This window comes from Tamandua tetradactyla, chromosome 19 (assembly GCF_023851605.1).
Source record: "Tamandua tetradactyla isolate mTamTet1 chromosome 19, mTamTet1.pri, whole genome shotgun sequence".
NCBI classification, from domain to species: domain Eukaryota; kingdom Metazoa; phylum Chordata; class Mammalia; order Pilosa; family Myrmecophagidae; genus Tamandua; species Tamandua tetradactyla.
Window position 1 is genome coordinate 32,215,616 of NC_135345.1, and position 10,954 is coordinate 32,226,569.

At 33.9% G+C, this 10,954-nt stretch overlaps 1 long non-coding RNA gene across 1 annotated transcript; it reads right to left on the minus strand.

Annotated features, from left to right (window-relative positions):
• Positions 1-410: 410 nt before the first annotated feature.
• Positions 411-10,389, minus strand: LOC143663119 (uncharacterized). Its single transcript, XR_013165818.1, has 3 exons — positions 10,257-10,389; positions 4,015-4,113; positions 411-810 (listed from the first exon to the last, which is right to left on the minus strand). It is a non-coding gene; the product is annotated as an uncharacterized LOC143663119 (long non-coding RNA).
• Between the last annotated feature and the right edge of the window lie 565 nt (positions 10,390-10,954).

Consider the following 10,954-nt stretch of genomic DNA (forward strand, 5'->3'; position numbering starts at 1 on the left):
CTGTCTTCACTGCGTGTCTGTGTCTCTCAATTTCCATCTTTGCTAAGTGACATCAGTCATTGAAATATGGACTACTCTCCCCAATATGACCTCATCTTAACTTGACCATATTTACCAGGACCCTAGTCCAATTAACATCATATACCGCATGGACATTAGAGCTTGGACACATCTTTTTTGGGGACACAATTCAACCCAAAACAGTATATAAAAATGAAGAACATCTTCATTCTTTGCCACCATATGTCAACTGACAGAGCGGCTATTAAATTGCTTCTAGAGGAGTTAACAACTGAATATTTTTTGTTGTTGTTTTTAAAACAGAAAACGAATTTCTTTATTTATGTAGTAAAGAAAGTTTCCCTTTCTGTAATTTGACAAGAATATAAAGTGGAAAACTGTTAGGAAGTATAATCAGTTATTTATTTATTTATTTATTTATTTATTTATTTTACATGGGCAGGCACCGGGAATTGAACTCAGATCTCTGGTATGGTAGGCGAGAACTCTGCCACTGAGCCACCTTTGCCTGCCCTAAATGTAGCAATATGTTGAACAACAACAACAAAAAAAGCCTATGGTTTTTAAGTATTCAGTAGAGCAATTAGGTAAAATTCTTTGGACTTTGATTTCTGTATTTGAAAATGAGAATAGAACTGCTTCCACAGATGTTCTGGAGTCCTCAAATGAGATAATAAATTTTCAAACCCTTGGTAATTGGAAAAGGTAAAATATTGCCCTTGAATTCAGGAGAGCTTCTTTTGTGTCACAGCTGGCTCATCTTGAGTAAGTTGCTCAATCTCTGAGGGTCTATAAATGAAGAAGTTGGTCTATGATTACAAAGGTCACTTTTAAAGATTATCAGCCTATGAATCTAAGTTAAAATCACTGTTAAGTGCAAGTTATTATGATAATATAGACAATCTGTATTGTCAACAAAGGCTTTATTTTACAAGTATGCATTTTGTACTGTTCTTTTGCAAAACATAATGAATTGATCTGTCAGTGGCTGTTAAGTAACTGTTTCCCATTTTTTGTTTGCACGGTGCCTCAGAAATATCAATCATTGATAATTCAAACCACCATGACTTCATTTTCAATAAGCTTATTAGTGATTTCTCCCAGCAACCACAAACTTGCTTTTTACTTCCACATAATATTAATTTATGTGTTTTAAAAATATATAGGATATTCCAAAGAATGAAACAGAATTCAATTTGGTTTTCTTTCTTGAAAGTCTAGTCTCCAGAAGGCAGTGCTTCCAGGAATGGTCACATGCTGTCAGCTCATTTATGTTGCCAGTGCCACCACCTCATTCCCAGAAGAGCATCTGTGAATTTTTGGAGAGTATGCTCTACTTCTGGGAATTATGCCCAGAACATGCAAGGTTCCATGTCATTTTAGAAAGTCAGAGAAAGGACAATAAAATCTTCATTTGTTGTCATCTTCTGGGGGCAGTTATTGTCCTGGGGCTAACAGATGCAGCATTCAATGTATTCTTATTTGTGGACATTTTTTTAAGAGTTTTTCTTTGGTGTGAATGAGGGATTTTCTGTCATTTCTTTTCCTCCCAGCTTCCACCCTGCCTTCTTTTACAGTTCTGTGGGCATGACACAAACATTAAAAACCATCAAGGGCACAAATTATGTACTAAGTGATGTGTGTAAATAAAGAGAAATTACTATATTCCCTCAGTGAGAACAGCACCTAAAATCATTAGAAGAATTCTACAGGCAACCTGTACATTTTATGTCATCTTAAACCTCTCTGACATGCAATCATTATTCTCATATTTATGTGTTTACTTTAGTGCACATTAGAAAACTGTAAATGAACACATTAAGCTTATGATTTTTGTGGATATTCTACTGCTTTAGGATGTGGCTAAGGCAAGTAGTGACGTGGTAATCCTCCTTAGGAGGAAAATCCCTTGTGATTTACAGATGGCATACTCAGAAAGCCCATGAAAGGGTTAAACCTTCAAAATGGAGGTGTTTTGCCACAATGGTTTGTGTGTCTGGATAGTAAGATGATATAAAAGGGAAGCATAGGTTTTCATATACTGAACTGACATGCATGTTATCTCATTCTTTTCATCACCATATTGAAATCCATTTCAGGAAGTTAATATTAAGATTGCCAAAGGTATATAAATATGATAAATATGAGCTGGAAATGATTCTGTGCTCCGTTTTTGTTATTGTTATTTTTATTTTTTTGTGTGGTAATTTGTCTCTCCTGAACCTATTTTGGATCAATGTTTAAAAAAAGAATTTTAATGCATAAAATGAAAGTTATTTAAATACTACATAAGGATTCAAAAATTAGGATGATTAAAGTGCTCAAAATAATGTCAGTCATAGTTTGTATATCATTAAATTGTGGCTATGACTACTACTACTGATATAACAACTTTAATTACCTGTTAGTGTTGTAACAGTTACAGCCTCAAAGATATCAAAATATTGTAAACATATATAATTTTAAAATATTTAAATTTTATTTAAATTTTCATCAAACTGTAAACAAGTAATAACTGATTCCTTGAGGTATGTAGATGCTCCCAAGTTCTGATATTACACTATCTGACCTCAAGCATCACTGCAAAACTTCTGAAGAATTAAAGGAAAAATGTATAAGTGTTTGAAAAATTTTTAGCACTATAATTGGATAAAAATGCTAAAACTTTAGAATATTCATTTATAGTGTCGCATTTACCTGCAGATTTACTGTAGCTAGAGTAATTTGCAAAAAAACTTATAAAATCTCTTGCCAAAGAAATGTTTAAATAATAAGCAGGGACAATATAAGCAAATCGGTAATATGCTTTTGTCAAATAAAATGGTTCATGGTAAAATTACAGATATAACTAAATATTTAAGGCAGCCAAGATTGTCGTGCCCAAATAAAACCTATTCTACTCACCGTAAGTGGATTAACCCTCTGATGTCATGATTTCAGTTAGTATTTGGTATTTTTTAACATATGAGTTGAACACTGAGACCTTGGAGACCTTTTGTTCAGCCAGTCTTTGACAACAAGTACAATTGGAGTATAGATTTTAAAATTTACTAATCAGTTCATGACATAGCCTGGAAGTGATTTATTGGAATAAGCACAAAGGGCACTAAAGGCACAGTTGGTGTGATATAAGGCTTTGCTCCACAAAGTCAAACTCTATCACAAGAAGTAATGTCCCATGTCCTAACACCCACCATCCTCCGCTCCACACCACCCCAGACAATCAGGGAGACTTAAGAGCCATAGGTAAAGCTGTAAAAATATATCAATCAGAATGAAGAAAGCCAATGAACTCTTAAATTTTTTTCTAATATTTGTCTAGAAATTGGAAATCACAATGAATAAAGCTTGCTTCTTGCTGAAATCTGCTTGTTCTAATACTGAAAAGCTGCTCCCCCTTTTAATTTAAGATACGAGTACCTTTTCCTTTTCAGTTTTTTAGCTAAACTTTTAATTTGTGAAGTTATATGCATCATTAGTGGCTGCTTTTGCATATTAAATATTTTGCATGTCTATAATATAATGGATAGTCTTAATTTGTCCTTATGAGATCTAGTTAAATTAGTATCCCGCATGCAAGATAAAATTAATCCATTAATGGCAGAATTGGAGTGTCAGGTATCAAGTCTTAATTATGGTGTGTTGGATTATTTTATGTGGCAGAATTATAGTTATAGACTCATATGAACTACTTGTTGAAAAGTTTTTGAACATTATAATGTGTTGAAGGATAATAAAATGAGAAATTCTTCATATGCAATTTCTCAAAGTAGACACCATTTGTGTATTGAAAAGAAATACTTTCTCTGTTGCCATTGCAAAAGTTACCATATTATTTGACATATTCAGAAGAAGAACAGAATTGGAAAAATATGTCAGATGCACTTATGGAAAAAATGCTTGTTATTTAAAGTTGCTTATCTGATTTTGATTAACTGTAATTTCACAGTATCATAAATCATCACAAAAGCAACTAAATAATTTATAACTTACCAATATATGCGTGCTTGAGCTGAGTCCTCAGGAATGATTACTATAAGAAGTGATAACATTGTCCCATCAAATTAAGAAGCATCTTACTACTTAACTCAGCTACAAGGACAGAAAACTTGGTTACTAAGTGATGATAAGGACTTTCATTTTTTTCTTAAAGAATTAATTTTGAAGCCTGTAGTTAGAAAGTTGATTAGATTAATAGTTGATTATTTTTGTTGAATTTTTTCATTTTTACAATTATTAATCCTTTGTATAAGTTCATTAATTATTTAAATTTAACTGGCCATAGCTGCAAGGGTCTATTTCTGTACTCTTCATACAATTTCATTGGTCAATATATCTATCCTTGTTCCAGTAACATACTGTTATGACCACTGTAGCTTTGTGATATGCCTTTAAGTCAGGAAGTGTGAGTCCTTCAACTTTGTTCTTCTTTTTCAAGATGTTTTGACTAGTTGAAGAGCCTCTCTCTCCCTTTCAAATAAATTTGATAGTTGACTTTCCAATTTTTTTGGCTGTTGGAATTTCAATCGGGATTGCACTGAATCTATAAATCATTTTGGGTAAAGCTGACACCATAAGTCTTCCAATCGATGAACACAAAAAGTTCTTGCATTTATTTAGGTCTTCTTTGATTTCTTACATGTCAACTGCAAAGAGTGTAAGTTTTATTTCTTCCTTTTCAATTTGGATGAATTTTATTATTTTTCTTGTCTAATTTCTCTGGCTAGAACTTCCAATACAATGTTTAATAACATGTGGAGACAGTGGGCATCCTTGTCTTGTTTCAGATCTTAGTGGAAAAACTTTCAATCTCTCACTGTTGACTATGATGTTAGCTGTGGGTTTTTCATTTATACTCTATCCTGTAAAGAGAGTTTCCTTCTAGTCATATTTTTCTAATTGTTATCAAGCAAGAATGCCAGATTTTGTCAAATGTGTTTCTGAATGACCAAGATGATTATGTGTCTTTTCCCCTTCATTTTGTGAATGTGGTGTATTTCATTAATTGATTTTCTAATGTTGAACCAGCCTTGCATGCCTATGATAAAACCCACTTGATCATGGTCTATATTTTTTTAATGTGCTGTTGGATTCAGTTTGGAAGTATTTTGTTCAGGATTTTTGCATCTATATTCACAAAAGAAATTAGACTAATTTTTTTCTCTTGTAGTGTCTTTATCTGGCTTTGACTTTAGGGTGCTGTTGGCCTCATAAAATGAGGTAGGTAGTGTTCCTTCCTCTTCAATGTTTTGGAAGAGTTTGAGCAGGATTGGTATTAATTCTTCTTGGAATGATTAGCAGATATCCCCTGTGAAGCCCTCTGTCCCTGGTCTTTTCTTTGATGGGAGATTTTTAATGACTGATTCAACCTCTTTATTTTTAATTAGTGTGTTTAAAAATTCTGTTTCTCTAATACCTAGTGTAGGTTGTTGGTGTGATTCTAAGGATTTATTTATTTCATCTAGGTTGTCTAATTTGTTGGCATACAGTTGTTCACAGTATCCTCATAGGATCCTTTTTTATTTTTATCAGTTCATTAGTAATGTCTCTCATCTCATTTCTGATATTATTAATTTGCATCTTTTGTCTTTTTCATTTTCAGTCTAAGAATTTGTCAATTTATTGATCTTTTCAAAGAACCAACTTTTGGTTTTGTTAATTCTCTTTTTGTTCTCTTAACTCTCAATTTCATTTAGTTCTTCTCTAATCTTTTTTTATTTATTTCTTTCTGCTTGCTTTGGGATTAGTTTGCTGTTCTTTATCTAGTTCCTCCAGGTGTGCAGTTAGGTCTTCAATTTCTTTCTTCTTTTTTAACGTAAGCATTTAGGGCCAGAAACTTCCTTCACAGCACTCTCTTCATTGCATCCCATAAAGTTTCATGAGTTGTGCTCTCGTTTTCATTTGTCTCAGGTTATTTACTGATGTCTCTTGCAAATTCTTCCTTGACCCACTGATTGTTTAAGATTGTGTAATTCAACTTCTAATTTTTGATTCTCCAGTTCTTACCTGTTATTGATTTCCAGCTTCATTCCATTACATTTAGAAAAGATGCTTTGTATATGTTTTAGTTTGTCAGCTGCCGGAATGCAATATACTGGAAACAGAATGGTTTCTTAAAAGGGGGATTTAGTAAGTTGCTAGTTTACAGTTCTAAGGCTGAGAAAATGTCCCAATTACAACAAGTCTATAGAAATATCTGATCAAAGGCATCCAGGGAAAGATACCTCGGTTCAAGAAGGCCGATGAAGTTCAAGGTTTCTCTCTCAAGTGGAAGGGCTCATGGCAAACATGGCATCCTCTGCTAGCTTCCTCTCCCAGCTTCCTGTTTCATGAAGCTCCCTAGGAGTGTTTTCCTTCTTCATCTCCAAAGGTCCGTGGCTGGTAGACTCTCTATTTCTCATGGCTATACCATTCTCTGCTCTCTCAAAAATCTCTCATATTCTCCAAAATGTTTCTTCTTTTAGAGGATTCCAGTAAACTCATCAAGACCCACCCAAATGGGTGGAGACACGCCTCTACCTAATCCAGTTTAACAACCACTATTGATTGAGTTACATCTCCAGGGAGATGGTCTAATTACAGATTCAAACATACAGTATTGAATTGGGATTATTCTGCCTTTATAAAATGGGATTTTGAATAAAACATGGCTTTTCTAGGGTATATACATCCTTTTAAGCCATCAAAGTATAGCTTCTATCTTTAAATTTTTTTGAGACTTGTTTTGTTATCCAGCATGTAGTCTATTCTGGAGAATAATCCATGTGCACTTGAGAAGAATGTATATACTGCTGTTTAAGGGTCTAATATTCTGTATATATCATATTATTCAAGTTGTCTGTTTCCCTATTGATCTTCTCTCTAAGTGTTCTGTCTATGGGTTAGAGTGGTGTATTGAAAGCTCTAGCTATTACTGTAGGGTATCTATATCAACCTTCAGTTTTGCCAGTGTTTGCTTCCTATATTTAAGGACACTGTGGTTAGGTACATAAATATTTGTGACTGTTATTTCTTCTTGATGGATGCCTCTTTTATTAATATATAGTGTCCTACTTTGTCTTTTGTAATGGTTTTTAAGTTAAAGTCTATTTTGTTTGTTATAAGTATAGCTACCTCAGCTCATTTTATGGTTACCATTTATAAGGAATATCTTTTCCATCCCTTCACTTTCAACCTATTTGTGTCTTTGGGCTTAAGTTGAGTGTCTTGTAAGCAATATATAGGTGGATCATGCTTTTTCCTGTCAATTCTGTCTATCTCTTTTGATTGGCAGGTTTAATTCATTAACATTCACAGTTATTACTGTAAAGTGGTACTTTCTTCAGCCATTTTGTCCTTGAGTTTTTATATATCATACTATTTCTGGTCTCTCTTTTCCTTTTTTGCAGCTTCTTTTTTTTGTATGATTGATCCTTTGCAATGTTTCTGACTGATACCATTCTCATGTCTGCTTCTGTGTATTTTTAATATACTTTCTTCATAGTTACTCTGGGGTTTCTATTACACAACCTGCCTCTACTACCTACTAATTTGAAAAGATACCAACTTAGCTTTAATAGCATACACTTTCTCTGTTCACATATCCCTCTATATGCTGTATTTGTTCCACTTTACCACTTTACATTTTCATGCCATTATAATGAAATATGCCTGTTTTTTCTTCAGTTATATTCTGACTCTAAAGGAATTAAAGATGAAAGTTGCACATTAAGTTTACAGTACTATCGCATTTTGTGTTTATCTTTTTAGTTACATTTACTGAAGAGCTTCATTTATTCCCAAAAGTCTCACCTACTTTCTTCTGTCTTTTCCTTTCAACTTGCCAAGCTCCTTTCAGTAATTCTTGTTCGGTAAGTCTTTTTATGCATGAACTCTCAGTTTCCGTAGGCATTTTGAACTCTCCCTCATTTTTGAAGGACAGTTTTGGCAGATAAAGAATTTTCGGGTGGCAATTTTTCATCTTTCAGTACCTTAAGTATAATACCACAGTCTTTATGCCTCCATGGTTTCTGAAAAGAAATCAACACTTAGTCTTTGAGGACCCTTTGTTATGTAATGAATTGCTTTTTTTCCTTTCTGCTTTCAGAATTCTCTTTATTTTTGGCATTTGGCATTCTGATTAATATGTGGTCAGAGTAGGTCTGTTAGAATTTATTGTTTGGAGTGTGTTGTGTTTCTTTGATATGTATATTTATGTCTTTCTTAAGAGTCAGGAAATTTTTGGCCATTATTTCCTCAAATATTCTTTCTGCTCATTTCCCTTCTCTTTTTCTTCTGGCAAATCTATGACACATGTGTGTTTGTGCTTCATGCTGTCACTCAGATCCCTGAAACTCTGCTTAATTTTTTCATTCTTTTCCTTTACTGGTTCTTCTGAATGTATGATTTTGATTGTCCTCTCCCCTAGTTTGCTGATTCTTACTTCTGCCTGTTCAAATCTGTTGTTGTGTGCCTCTAGTGAATCGTTAATCTCTAATGGTATGCCTTTCATCCCCACAATTTCTGTTATGTTTCTTTTCATACTTTGAAATTCTTCTCTATGTATACCCATTTTATACTTAAGATCTGTTTTAGTTTGCTAATGCTGCTGGAATGCAATATATTAGAAAAAGACTGACTTTTTTTTTAGTCTCACACATAAGTTAAAGTTTTAAAATATTGTTACCATCTATTTTCAATACCCTGCAGTATTAACATTCCTTTGTTCTTCCTCATGCAAAAACATTTTTAAATTTGTACATTTAGTCACTATTATTATACACTCTAGGCATTCTTAGATTATACTATCTCAGTTGTTATGATCTATCTTTCTTTCTGATTTCATTTGTGCCCCCAGGTCTCCTCCCTCTATCATTCTCACATTCAGCTTTATTCAGTGTTCTAACATTATTATATTACAGTTAGGTAGTATTGTGCTATCCTTTTCTGAATTTTTACAATCAGTCCTGTTACACAATCTGTATCCCTTCAGCTCCAATTACCCAATACCTACCCTATTTCTATCTCCTGATGGTTTCTGTTGCCAACTGAAGTTTTCCAAGTTCATTCATGAATGTCAGTTCATATCAGTGAGACCATACAGTATTTGTCCTTTTGTTTCTGGCTAATCTCACTAAGCATAATGTCCTTAAGGTCCTTCCATGTTCTTACATACTTCATAACTTTATTCTGTCTTACAGCTGCATAATATTCCATCGTATGTATATACCACAGCTTGTTTAGCTACTTGTCTGTTGATGAACATAGGCTGTTTCCATTTCTTGGCAATTGTAAATAATGCTGCTATTAAACATTGGTGTGCAAATGTCCATTTGTGTCCTTGCCCTCATGTCTTCTGAGTATACCTAGCAATGGTATTGCTGGATCATATGACAATTCCATACTTAGCTTTCTGAGGAACCAGCAAACTGCCTTCCACAGCAGTTGTACCATTTGACATTCCCACCAATAGTGGATAAATTTGCCTCTTTCTTCACATTCTCACCCACACTTGTTGTTTTCTGTTTTATTGATAATGGCCATTTTAGTGGATGTGAGATGATATCTCATTGTGGTTTTGATTTGCATTTCCTTAATAGCCAGGGAAGTTGAGCATCTTTTCATATGTCTTTTGGCCATTTATATTTCCTCTTCTGAAACTGTCTGTTTATGTCTTTTGTCCATTTTGTAAATGGGTTGTCTGTCTTTTTGTTATTGAGTTGAACAATCTCTTTATATATTCTGGATACTACACCTTTATCTGATATATTGTTTCCAAATATTGTTTCCCATTGTGTAGGCTGTTTTTTTACTTTCTTGATGAAGTTCTTTGATGAACAAAAGTGTTTAATTTTGAGGAGTTCCCATTTCTTTCTTTCTTTCTTCAGTGTTCATGCTTTGGGTATAAGGTTTAGGAAACTGCCTCCTACTATAAAATTTATGAAATATTTCCCTACATTTTCTTCTAATAGTCTTATGGTCATGGAACTAATGTTTAGGTCTTTGATCTATTTTGAGTTAATTCTTGTATTATCAGAAAAAGATTGACTTTTATAATGGGGATTTATTAGGTTACAAATTTACAGTTTTAAGGCCATGAAAGTGTCCAAATTAAGGCATCAACAAGAGGATACCTTCAACCAAAAAAGGCTGATCAAGTTTGGGATTTCTCTGTCATATGGGAAAGAATATGGCAACATCTGCTGTCCTCTCCTAGGCTTCAGATTTCAGATGATTCTCTCAGCTTCTGGCATCACCTGGGGCATTTTTCTTCTGCATCTCCAAATGTCCGCTGTGCATGCAACTGTGTTTTCTCCAAAATGCTTCCCTCCTTAAGGACTCCAGTATGTGGATTAAGACCCACCTTGAATGGGTGGGGTTACATCTCCATGGAAGCAACCTAATCAAAAGGTTCCACGCAAAACTGGGAGGGTCACATCTCCATGGAAACAAATTAATAAAAGTTCCACCCAACAATAGCTCTGCCCCCACAAGACTGGATTAAAGGAACATGGTTTTTCTGTGATACATAACAGTTTCAAACCAGCACAATATCCTTCAGCTCCTTATCATGTTTTTTCTTCAACTCCTTCAATTGATTTAGGAGATTTGTTTGAACTTCTTTGATTAGTTCTTCCAACTTCTGTGCCTCCTCTTAAGTTGTCATTTATATTTATTCCCTTTACTGAGCCATATCTTCATTTTTCTTAGTATGGTTTGTATTTTTTTTGCTGCTGCCTAGACATTTGATTATCTTGCGAGTTAACTCTGATGGTCTGTTTCTCCCTCTTCTTTAAAGTGATATTGTTGATTGGCTTTATATTAAGGCCCTTCTTTGATGCTTGGTCCAACTTATTTTAGATATTTAGAACAGCCTGTGTTTAACTGTTCATATTTTATCAGCTGTTTATCATCTCATTCTTGCCTTGGATATGCAGTACAATTTTTAAGATTG